This window comes from Nyctereutes procyonoides, unplaced genomic scaffold (assembly GCF_905146905.1).
Source record: "Nyctereutes procyonoides isolate TBG_1078 unplaced genomic scaffold, NYPRO_anot_genome, whole genome shotgun sequence".
Lineage (NCBI taxonomy): Eukaryota > Metazoa > Chordata > Mammalia > Carnivora > Canidae > Nyctereutes > Nyctereutes procyonoides.
In genome coordinates this window covers 2,192,578-2,205,100 of record NW_026575033.1, presented here as the reverse complement: position 1 = coordinate 2,205,100, position 12,523 = coordinate 2,192,578, and the positions used below count along the sequence as shown (strand labels likewise).

Below are 12,523 nucleotides of genomic sequence, written 5' to 3'. Positions count from 1 at the left end.
TTCTTCAAAACCACCCTATGAAGTCAGGAACTACCACCTCCATTTTGTAGAAACTGAAGGGCAGAGAGTTAAAGTAACTGGGTCAAGCCCAACAAAATACATAACAAAAACCACGGAGATGTAGGGTGATGCAGAAGTAAAACTGATTGCAGGCTTCACATTACATCATCAGATCTCAGTGGCTCTTGAGGATCCACTGAGCAAGGACAGGCCACTGGGTTGAGTGTCAGGTCTGCCACAAGTTTGTGTCACAGGATTGGCAGAACTTTGCCTGTCGCTTGGCTGTCTTGTCTAAAGTGAAGGGGTTCAAGTGCCAATGGCTGCAAACTGGTTCCTCCCTCCCCCACTTCCTCCTTCACCTCTTCCGCATGTGTGCGTGTGTGTCTGTGCGTGCACCTGTGTGTCTCTGTGTGTTGTGTGTTACCCATCTAGCCCTGACATTCTTGTCTCTGAGGTTAAATTAACTAACATATGAAGAAAACATACAAAAAGATAAGGTGATAGATTTGATCCTCAAAAACCTATGGTTAAAATCAGGGGGTAGGGGCACCTAGGTGGCTCAGTCAGTGAAGCATCTGCTTTTGGCTCAGGTCATGATCTCAGGGTCCTGGGATCCAGCCCTGCATCAGGCTCCCTGCTCAGTGGGGAGTCTGCTTCTTCCTCTCCCTCTGCCTCTGTCCCTACCATGCAGCTCATGCTCTGTCTCTCTCTCTCTCACGCTTTCACTCTCTCAAATAAATAAATAAAATCTTAAAAAAAAAAAAGGATACTTAATCCCAGTGGTCTTACTTACAGAAGATTTTCTTGTTTTTGTTTTTTAGATTGTGGGGAAAAAAACACATAAAATTTGCCATCTTAACCATTTTAAAGAATATAGTTTAGTAGTGTTAAATATATTTATATTGTTGTGCAACCCATCTTTGGAACTTTTTAAGCTTGCAAAACTGAAATTCCATATCCACTAAATAAGAGCTCACTCCACCCATCCCTCCCCAGCCTCTCATAACCACCATTCTACTCTCTGTTACTATGAATTTTGCTATTTTAGATACCTCACATAGCTAGCATCAAAGACACAAAATTTGCCAGCCTTCTCCCTGCTTTCAAGAGTCAGAGACTACTTGTCGTCCATCAAAAAGGTGAACAAGTTCTCCAATACCAAAGTGGATCAACCCAATTTTCAAGCAGAAAACTAGTCTTTAAAAAAGGAAAAGTCTGAGACTTCAATTCACCTATTTGTGGAAAAAAAATATCTTGAATAAGAATTAATTGTGTGAATGAAGTGTCCTGTCAACAAACAATTCTTGACAACTCTACACCTTACATTTAAAAAAAATTAAAATTTTATTTTAACTGCTTATTTCTACTCCTTTCTATTAACCTTTAAGGGTACCATTTAGTGCTTACTATGGATAATTATCTGGGAAAATGACAGTTGTTGCATATGGCCCGCAGAATGTGAAGGCATGTCTAAACTACCCCTTGTTTTCTACTATCCCTCCTTATTTCTGTTTTCGAAAGTGTACCCACTTCCATACTCTTGCAAGACTAGTCTTCTCACAACTTCAAGGAAAACTCCTGTTCATCTGCTCTGGAGTGTTGCCTTAATCTGAACTGTTCCATATGTCACTTTTAGATGCCTACTCTATGCCAGGCTTTGAGCTAAGGGTTATGGGTGGGAATGGAAGTAAGACACCACCATGAGTTTCAAGGGGCTCACCATCCAGTGGAGAATACACATGTTAAGCAAATAGTTATACTTGATGTAATAGTGAGTGTACATACAAGCCATTAGCAAGCACCAACAAACAAAATGTGGTTATTGAGAGGTTTCACAGAGAGGATGATATTCAGGCGAGATCTTAGAGGATAAACATAATTTTCCAGGTAGAGAGGGAAAAGGTATTCAAGACAAAAATAAAAGCATATCCAAGGACAGATCATCAAGACAGAAGACGTCAGAATGATAGCAAAATGGTGAATAGGCACATCTGAGCTCTTGTCCTCACATAGAAATATCAAAAAGCAAGAAGAAATTGTTAAAACCAACTTTATCAGAACTCTAGAAAATAATCGAAGGCTTACAGAAACCAGGCAAATGCTGAATCAAGAAAAGGCAATTTCTAAATAATAGGAAATCTTTGTTTCTTTGTTTACGCTATACTGAGCCCCTCAGTGACCTTAGAAAAGAAAGAGGTAATATTTGTTTTTTGGGATTTATTTGACTGGCTTATTTCATTTAGCATAATGGCTCATCCATGTTGTACCATGGATCATAATTTCCCTCCTTTTTAAAGACCAAATAATATTGTATCATATGTACACACCACATTTTGTGTTTCTCTTCATCCAACAATGGGCATTTTGCTTGCCTCCACCTCTTGATTATTACGAATAACAGTGCTATGAACACGAGCAGGCAGATATCTCTTAGAAATCTTATCTTCCCTTCTTTTGGGTATATACCCAGAAGTAGGATTGCTGGATCAGATGATCATCCTATTTTTAATTTTTTATTCTCCATAGTAATTGCAGCCATTTTACAGTCCCAACCAACAGTGCACAGCATTTTATAAGATTTTAAAAGAATAGAAATTTCCTCTGCTGTATTCACTGTTTCAAAGTATACAAAAAGAAGTGTTAAATTTCTTTCACAAGGCAAGTATAATTTGATCTTCAGATTTGTTAAGTACTCCAATTAGACCAACTTCTTTAAATTTAAAATTGAATATCAATACACAGGACACAAGGGCACATTAAAAGATTGGTTTGTTCTAGAAATGAAGTTAATATAACACTGGGAAAATAAAACATATTACTTATTTTATTGATAAAAGAAAAATCATTGATATATCAAATTATTCTTATTACTTCAAAATCTATTCATGATTGGCATATTTTAAAATGAAGGTATTATATGTAATGGTAGTTCGTTTTTCTTAAAAGTAGAAAAATAACAGAATCCATAATCTATAATCTTACTTTTTCTATTTTTTTAGATTTCTAGAAATGCTGTGAGGTTTTTTATAATTTAAAAATATGCAGACCTATTTGTTTTCCTATTAGTTGTGCATTTCATGACTGTATGGAAAGAGAATCCGGGGGCATTAACCAAAAATATTCTAGAAGTAATAAATGTATTCAATAAAATAGCATAAGGTAAAGCTATGAACACTGTCCTAGAGACATGTAAGTAGAAAATACAGTAAAATTCCCTTTGTGGAATAACTGTAAACAACAACAAATAACCCAGCAAACATCTGGGTATTCATTTACCTGGACAGACAAGAAATTCATACCTTAGGGCTCAATTGATTCAGTCTTTTAATAGGAAAACCCTGGCCTATTGCAGAATGGTACACAGTTTGTGATCTTATGGTTAAAAAAGAAGATTAGATGCACCCTCCTATGACATGGATGTAAGTTAGAGAAAGGACTGGGGGAAGGCGCAGGAAGTGGGGTTGGGGTGGTGTCACCAGATGACCGTCACTTATTACTTATATACTTCCCTATTATTTGAAATCTCACTAAAATGTATTTATGTGTTGTCCACATGACTTTTTTAAACAAGAAAGAGAAGAAAACTGTGGCCCAGGCTGGTAGCTCACTTGCAGGAAGTCAGTGGCAGGGTGCGACCTAGACCTAACACCTGATAGCCAGACAGGGCTGCAGTAGATCCCAGAGAAGAAAAAGGGCTGGAATGAGAGGACCATGTTGCTCTGCTGTGCTAGGTGCTGTGCAGGCCCAAACCCAGCCGGCTCACACCCCAGCTCAGCCAGCTAGTCAAGGCAGGCAGTCCCCCACCCTCCACCCCCCACCCCCAGGAGGCAACATTCCAGATGGTTCTTGCACAGTAGGAGCCAGCCACGGGGAGGGAAGGGCAGACAGTGCTCTAGGAAGAGGGACTGCTACCAGGAGGTTGCTACCATACAAAGCACAAGAGAAATACCTTTAGAAAGCAAATCATCAATCTATGTCAAATGCCAGAGGAAGGTAAAAAATTAAGGTGGCAAAAACTCCACTGGATTTGGGTGGAAGATGGATTACAAACTGCAAGAGCAGTTTCTGTAGAGTTATGGGGTGAAGGTCAGAATGCAACAGGTCAAAAAGTAAGTGAGAAGCAAGAAGAAAATAAATGCAAATTACTTGCTTGAAAGAAACAAAACTGGGAGAAAAGAGGCTGTGTGACAATTCACAGGCTGCTGGGTGGAGGATGCAGGTGGTCACTGGCCTGAGGAAGTTGTAGAGGTTTAGTGAAAAGGATGGAGAGGGAGCCGACAAGACAAGAGCATTAATGTGGTTGCATTAAATTGCAGGAGTGTATGAAGTTTTTCTCTCATAACTTTTAGTAGGATGAGAAATGGGATTTGGCTAAATCAGTCCAAGGTTAGCTAAAGTTTAGCAGAGGAGGCTCATCAATTAGAAAAGTGGGGTGGAGGACATGGCTGGTGCAGGTCAGAGGAGCTGCTAAAATGGAGATTCACAGGACCTGGAATGTAGGAAGAAAAGGAAGGGCAGTCGGGACACTGAACTGGAGAAAATGGAGAGGTGGGGTTTAGGAGGGGAGGAGGGAAAAGAGATATGGCCAGAAAATGGAATATTAGAATTTAATATTATCTTGATAAGATAAATTGGTCTTGGAGCCTAAATTAATTAAAATCTGTTTTAGCTGCATTTAACAAAAGCTTCCCCCCACCCCCGTAAGAAGTTTGCTTTTGCTCACTTAAATGAAGTCCAGAGGAAGGTAATACATAATTCTCTTGTGGCTATGCAGTTATCAGTGGCCCAGGCCCATCTATTTTTCTGCCCTGCCATCCTAGTACAGGACTTCTATCCTCAAAGGCTACCTCATGATCTAAAGTGGCTGCTGTGCACCGGCCATCACAAACATTGCAAGAAGTAGCACAAAGGAAGAAGGAAAAAGCAAAAGATATGCCTGTCAGCTTCCAAGAAGCCTACCCACCACATTCACTTCATCTTTTTTGGCCAGAACTTCATCACCACATCCAGTAGCCAAAAGTCATTTTTAATTCAAGGTTAGATCAGAGTTCTGTCACTGAGGAAGGAGGGAATGCTGGGTAGTCGGTAGGTAGCTGCAGTTTGGCACAGAGACGCAAGCCAGTTCTGAGATAAAGGCAGGACATTGCTTCCTGAAGGTAACAGGAAATTAGAATCTTCTGTATCCCACTATCTCATGGAAGCTGTTACCCCAAAGTACCAAGAGAATTTGCCAGACCCAGAGAGTTCCACTAGTGGGTTAGGGGAGGAAGTCTTCACTGTGATTTTCAGTGTAGTCATCCAGAACAGCCTGTATGTTTAGCTGCCTAAAAAAAGGCACCACCCTATCGTTTTTTCCAGTCTTGTTTTAGGCTGGAGTGAATATTGAATGAATAGTCTTTGAAAATTCTGAGTCAGGGCAGAGAGGTCACAATGAGAACTCAGTGCCTTCCTCGTGAATGCTCCACTGTCGGCCGCTTCCGCCCACCATTCACATCACTCAGGTTAGACAATGGGTTGGATTCTTCCACTGTGTCTCTATCCCTCTGCCCCCATGGCTCCCTCTGAAGTTTCATTTGTCACTAACCCAATGAGGAGAAATGCATCAGAAGAGTGGATCCCAAGAATCCAAAGAGTGGAAAGTGGTGTCCATCCCTTCCTTCTATGCTAGCATACCTTTGCACAGTTCATTCGTGTAATGCTTTCTGGGATTTGAGTCAGGGCCCTTCTAGCCCTTCAGAGAAGACCAGGGGTTTGGACATAGACTTCATGAAAGTGGGAAGACAAGCCTCTGTGCCCTAACACTTCAGAGGCATGCCCACACCCTGGAAAGACTGGCAATTAAGTTTAAAGATTCGAAGTGAGGGATCCCTGGGTGGCGCAGCGGTTTGGCGCCTGCCTTTGGCCCAGGGCACGATCCTGGAGACCCGGGATCGAATCCCACGTCGGGCTCCCGGTGCATGGAGCCTGCTTCTCCCTCTGCCTGTGTCTCTGCCTCTCTCTCTCTCTCTATCATAAATAAATAAAAATTAAAAAAAAAATTAAAAAAAAAAAAAAAGATTCGAAGTGAATTCCAGTTTCTCACACTCACAGAAAAGTCTGTGTTAGTTGGTGGGTTGGAGCTTCAGAAACACAAATCAAAGCTCCCAGGCCAACATCGGCTGCTGGCCCTCGCTGCCTTTGCGGTTCTGTAGGACTCGGGTCTCCGTACCCATGACCAACAGTCCTTCCCAATCACAGACTCCTACCTTGGATTATCGTGTGGAAACAGTTGAGATGCGACCAATTAGAGTGTAATCATGAATAAATCTAGGGAAAACATCCTTCACATCTGGTCAACAATTAATGAGGGTTTTCACTTCAAAGAGCGGGGAGAAAGTCCAAATACTCTAGCTTTCCTGGTCTTGGTGGTGTGGCACAGAGTGATGGAGACTCACTGCCCGGGGCCACCCAAGCAGGGCAGGTGTTGCAATCCCCCACCCAAGCAGAGCACCTGAGGGAAGCTGGCAGAAGCAGCCTGGGCGCTGCTGTTTACCGTCTGCTCTGCCTTAGGAGGTACCAAGTTAAACATTGTTTACTTTCTGTAATGAAAAGCAATGGAACTAGCAGTGAAAAGGGGCAGTAGCCCAAATTAACATAAATTCACTGATGGGCAATACTACTTTGGCTTCTACGTTCCCAAGACACCCTTAATTTTTAAAATAATTGTCTTTTCTAGCAACAGCTCCATAAATACATAGAACAGACCAGACTGATGGTCGCCAGAAGGAAGAATGGCAAAATGCATGAAGGAGAGCTGAGAAACAGGCTTCCAACTATGGAGTAAATAAGTAAATGGGAGGAAAGGTGCCACATAGGGAATATAGTCAAGGAGACTGACATAGCGGTGTATGGCAACAGATGGGAACGACACCTGTGAGCATGGTGTAACATAAAGACTTGTCCAATCACTGTGTTGTACCCCTGAAACTAATGTAACCTTGTGTGTAACTATACTTCAGCGTTTTTTTTAATGATGAAGAAAATTGTCTTTTCTAACTGTGGAACTTGGTGCTGGATAGTCTAAATAATCTGAAAAGTTCTGTCCAGTACACCTGTCTGCAGAGATGGAAATGTTGCATATCTGTGCTGTCCAATATGGTAGCCACTAGCCACTTGTAGGTATTGGGCATTTGCAATGTGGCTGGGCTGACTGGGGACTGGATTTTTAATTTTGTTTAATTTTAACTAAAATTTAAGTTTAAGTAGCCACATGTGCAAGTGGCTACCAAATTAGAACAGATCTAGAAAATCAAAATAATTTTTTGTTCAGCTAGGAAATGTGACAATTTCCTGCGGCAGCTCATGAAACTGGGTTTCCTCAACAATACTGATGCAGATCCATGGACTCAGATGTGCAGCAGAAGCCCATGACTTCCTAGTTTCCACCTAAACAATAGGTTTGGTTTGCAGTTTGTTAGAAATGTTGCTGATTGAAACAGTCTCTCTAAAAGTTCAGAAAAAGGCAAAAGAGGAAAAAGATCCATTTTAAATCCTAAGACAGGACTGTATTTATCAGTAACTGAATGCAATCCCACACCCCCCCTAAAGAATCATCTTGAAGTTTTTATAGTAAGAAATGAGAATGGTACCTTTTTTCATCAAGCTATATACATGGCATGAATACTTCAAATAATAGAAACCCACAGATGTGTATCTTACCAGGAAGACTATATAATATAATAGTTTAAAACACAGACTTGGTTAAGAATTTTACTGAAATAATGACTTCCAAACTTATTTTTTTGTCTGACCTTTGGGCAAGTTAGTTAACCTCTCTAATCCTTGGTTTGTTCATTGTAAAATAGATAATAATAGTACCTACTTCACAGGGCTGTTGTGAGGATTAAATAAGATAATAATTAACAAGGCTTTAGCCCTCACATGGTAAGCATTCATGAGTAAATAAATAATGGTAACCATTATTATTTTTGTTTTACTCCTCCATAAAGTGAAGACTAGTAATCATGTAGAGAGGTCCGGGGCTTTGTTCCATGTATTAATCATACACTGATATTATTAATTTAGATACACCAAGATGGCTAAAGTAACTTTGCTGATACTTCCAGTTGTCCAGTGATGAAATTTTATCCACACTCTAGGAGCTCTGAAGAGTCTCTTCATATGTAAAGCATAGGACGTTGTTCAGGAAACAGAGTATCTCATTTGGATGCAGAGAATCAGAGTTTAAGGAGTAAACTTATAGATAAAGCATTAACATTGTCCTGAATGCAAAGGCTTTTGAGGATTTCTCAGTCTTTATCTTATAAAAATAGAGTAAATACTATATATGTAATCTGTTTTAAAGCTAATACCAAAAACTGAACTTTTATGTACTAAAATACTAAATCCTAAACCTGTTTCTTAAAGACTAAGTCAAAGTTCACACTTAGGTTTTCCTGTTGGAACTACTGTGTGATGATTATGTTGGGAAGAGAGAGGTTCATAACCAAAGCAAATTAAACTTAGCTTAGGGTACATTGTTGTACATCTGCATTTCATAAGAAAAACTCTCATCTGGACTTGGTAGTTAAAAATATATGTGCGTATATACATACATACACGTGTTCACGTGGACTTAGCTATTCTGAGTGTTGTGGGCAGGGAATATAGGAGAGATCATGAGTAAAATTACATCCAACTATGAAACTTTGATGAAAATCTTAAATCTAATTTTTATTAGAGTCACTTGGTTTTAACAATTTCCTGCTTCCTAAATAAAACCTTTTGAAAGGGCTCTCTGGATGTGCTCTATGAGCAATCACATGAGCAGTAGTATCCTGTTATCTTGCACCCTTTATGACCCTCTTTTCATGAACAATGGAAAACATTGAAATAGATTTTTTAAAGTTGTTTCATACCATTTCTTAGCCTTGGAATGAAAAAGTCAAGAAAAAGAATAACTTGGTTTTCAACAAAGAGAAATGAAATGTTTTGCCATCTTCCACTCTGAAATAGCCACTGTGGTGAGCTGGGCTTTCAGTGAGCCAGGATGATCCTAGCTTGGTTTCCCTTGGTGACTCCTTTCCAAGAACCGTTTACTATGACCCTGCACTGCTGTCAGTGGGAACCCGAAAAGAACCTGAGGGCCAGTGAGAACTCAAAGCCTACCCCTGATAATCCAGACACCCCTAGAATAAGCCCCTGAAGCCAAGCAGAGACTTTCTCAAGCACTCCGATCTCTTTCCCGCCCCTGCCTTTTTTCTTCCCACCCCTCTTCATCTCAATCACCATTGAGTGACCATAAAGTACTGGGGGATAGATGTAGAGATAAGAAGTTGAAAAGGACATAGGCCCTGTCCTTTAGGAAATCACAGACTAATTAGGGAAAGAGATAAGTAAAATTCACACACACATAACTAGAATAAAAATCAGCTTATCATCGCAGTGTTGTGCCACAAATGAGCTTCTGGTGCTAGAGTGGGACCCAAAGCTCCCTCGGGTTCCCAGTGCAAGTAACCTCTCCACTCTTATCTTCTCTCCCCAAAATGTTGATTGCAGCACATTCTTCCTGGGCTGCCAGAGGATGACCTCATTTTAAAGAGACTCCAGCCTCCCACAGGGCATCAATCCTTGCCTGGCACTTGGCTAGGAGGCTGAAGAACATGACCCTGCCCCCAAGCAGCCCACTGGTTAGTGGAAAACAGACTATCTAAATCACCAATAAACACAATATGTCAAGAGCAAGATATTCTGAAACCAAAGAGAACATGAGTGGATGAATCACAATCAGTGAGCAGAGGGAAACAGCACATCTGACATACTCCATTAGATCCCTGAGAAGTAGACTAGATAAGGGGACCCCAAAAATGTTCATTTTAATTTGAATCCCTCTTTCAGGAAGAAAACATATCAATCATAGAGATAATCAGATTACATGCTATATTTACTATACTGTTGAAACTTGAAGTTTTAAATAGAATTTAGTGGTAACCAAAAGCATCTTCCTTCTCAGAAACAAACATAAGAAAATTGTGAATTTGTTTGTGTGTTTTGTTTTGGTTTTGGAGTTTGTTTTGGAGGATTAGCCTTTTGCTTGTTTGATTTTCTTAGAATAATAAGTAACAGTGGGCAACAAAAAATGTCAGTGTTAGTCTGCCACAGCAGTCAAGTTCTCAAACAATCTTCAGGAGCCCTCAAGAACAGAACACAAAAAGTACGTTCACTGGGAAAAGAAGAGGGGGAAAGAAAGAATAATAACCACCACCGCACCCCTACGTTTTTGCAAAAGCCCAGCATTCAGAAGCTTCCTGGCTTGGCCTACATTGGCCTATTGGTAATTTGTAATTCAGGTTAAAAACAAAACAGAACTGGGCATTGTTCTGATACTTACCCTGATAACATCCCAAGAAAACTCTAGAGCTGGCAAGAGAGAAAAGCAGATAATGGTCAATGCTGTCACTGGAGTTTAAAATGCACTGTGATTTTTCTTTTAAAGGAACATCTTCAGTTTCCAAGACCATACAAACAGTTTCTAACTGCAGCTCAAAATTTTCCACTGGGCTCCCTCCAGAAAACAAACACTGCTCAGTAAAGAGTGTGCAGTACAAGTGCATTTCCCAGCTTCTCTGTGGGACACTCTGTAGAGCCAAGTGCCAGCTAACCCCAACTGGAAGCTTAGACCCTAAATAGTTGAGGTTTGCTTTATCCATCCGACTGCCCCTCCCTCATAAGAAGTATATTCTGTTTCTTCTTTGCCTTTAAAATAAGAGGAATTCCTGGTACTTCAGGTCTTTTATATTCATAATTGACCCTTCTGGCTGATCAGAATAATATATTTACTAAGTGCTCTAAAGTTAACAAACTGAGGGCACCTGGGTGGCTCAGTGGGTTAAGCGTCTGCCTTCTGCTAAGGTATGATCCCAGGGCTCTGAGATCGAGTATCGCATCGGGAGGGAGCCTCAGCAGGGAGCCTGCTTCTCCCTCTGCCCCTCTCCCTTCTTGTACTCTCTCTCTCTCTCTAATAGATAAATAAAATCTTTAAAAAAAATAAAGTTAACAAACTGAATATTTGCATATAATACATTATTTAATCCTTCAAATAGCACTGTGTGGCCTTAGTAAAGTTTCTTAAATTCGGTAAATCTCAGTTTCATTGGCCCTCAGAGGTGCACTGTAGTGCCAATCTAACAGGGACAGCCTAACACAGAGATGGGCTCACTCGGCAAACTCTGCAGGACCCTGCATGAATACTCAATAAAAACTGGTATCAAAATAATGAGTTGATTAAATACACACACACATTAGGGGACTTCTGCTTAATATGAGCCTAAACATGTATATGCATCTCTACTCCCATCTTAAATGCCAATTAAGGAAGAAAAAAAGGTATAAACTCATAAGAACAAAGACATGGGAAGGGAAAGGAGAGGACAAGGAGGATAGCAGATCAAGTCTATGAAGACATCATGACAAAACAAATATAAAGACATTTTTTAATACAAATGGACACAAAATTGTATTCTCCATGTTCCTTTTCTTAGGAATCAACTAGCAGATGCACTTCAGCAAAATGAGGGCATTAGCCAGTGAAGAAGAAGACAAGGCATGCAGATGGCAGAAGCTCTGACCCAAGGGAGAGGCAAAGGACTCCAGCTGGCTGCTGGGCAGTCGTCTGCAAGACTCAATCCAGATTGGAGCAGGGAAAGGAAGAAGAGGCCAAGAAACAAATGGAATAGGTCAAATGTTCAGAGTTATGTCTGGGAGTTTAAAAAAATTATTCCTGGGCATGTGACAGATCAGTTGGAAGAGTAGGGGAAAAAATGGAACAATAGACACATAGAAAATGAAGCAAAGGGAAAACACAGTCATTCTTTACTCCATGGCCAGGGGGAAAGTTGTAAGAGAAGGAAAATGTAAACATAGAACACAGCTTAGTCCAGAAGGGATGATGTGCATAGTTAAAGTCATGTAGTTGACCAATATTGATTTCACCAAAACATGAGCTATGACTCTGTTATGAGGTTGTATGTTTGGTAGGAATGGTGGGGATTATGTAATAATAGAAAGTCAACAGGTCTTTTATGCCATAATAAAAAGTCAATAGGTCTAATATCCATAAATAAGTGAATAGCATAATAAGCACACTGTTTAGAAATTTAGAGGTAAATATCAGAAGAGCTTACAAGAAATAAAGGCACTGGTTGCCTCCGGGGCTAAACACTGGGATAAGTACAGGGGCTAGACAGTGGAATGAAATACTGCTTTGAAAGCCTTTTGGGAGACACCTGGGTGGCTCAGCAGTTGAGCATCTGCCTTTGGCTCGGGGTGTGATCCTGGATTCCTGGAATCAAGTCCCACATCAGGCTCCTTGCATGGAGCCTGCTTCTCCTCCCTCTCCCTGTGTCTCTGCCTCTCTTTCTGTGTCTCTCATGAATAAATAAATAAAATCTTTTTTTAAAAAAGTGAAATCCTTTTGTTACTTGGATTTTTAAACTGTGTACATTTATTATTTTGATAAAAATTTTTAATAGTTAATGTTTTCATT

General features: G+C 40.3%; 1 long non-coding RNA gene across 1 annotated transcript in view; it reads right to left on the bottom strand.

Moving 5' to 3' along the window:
• The window catches only part of LOC129504601 (uncharacterized), a 98,488-nt gene that overhangs the window by 74,917 nt on the left and 11,048 nt on the right, over positions 1-12,523 (bottom strand). The gene's annotated exons all lie outside the window — the stretch shown is intronic.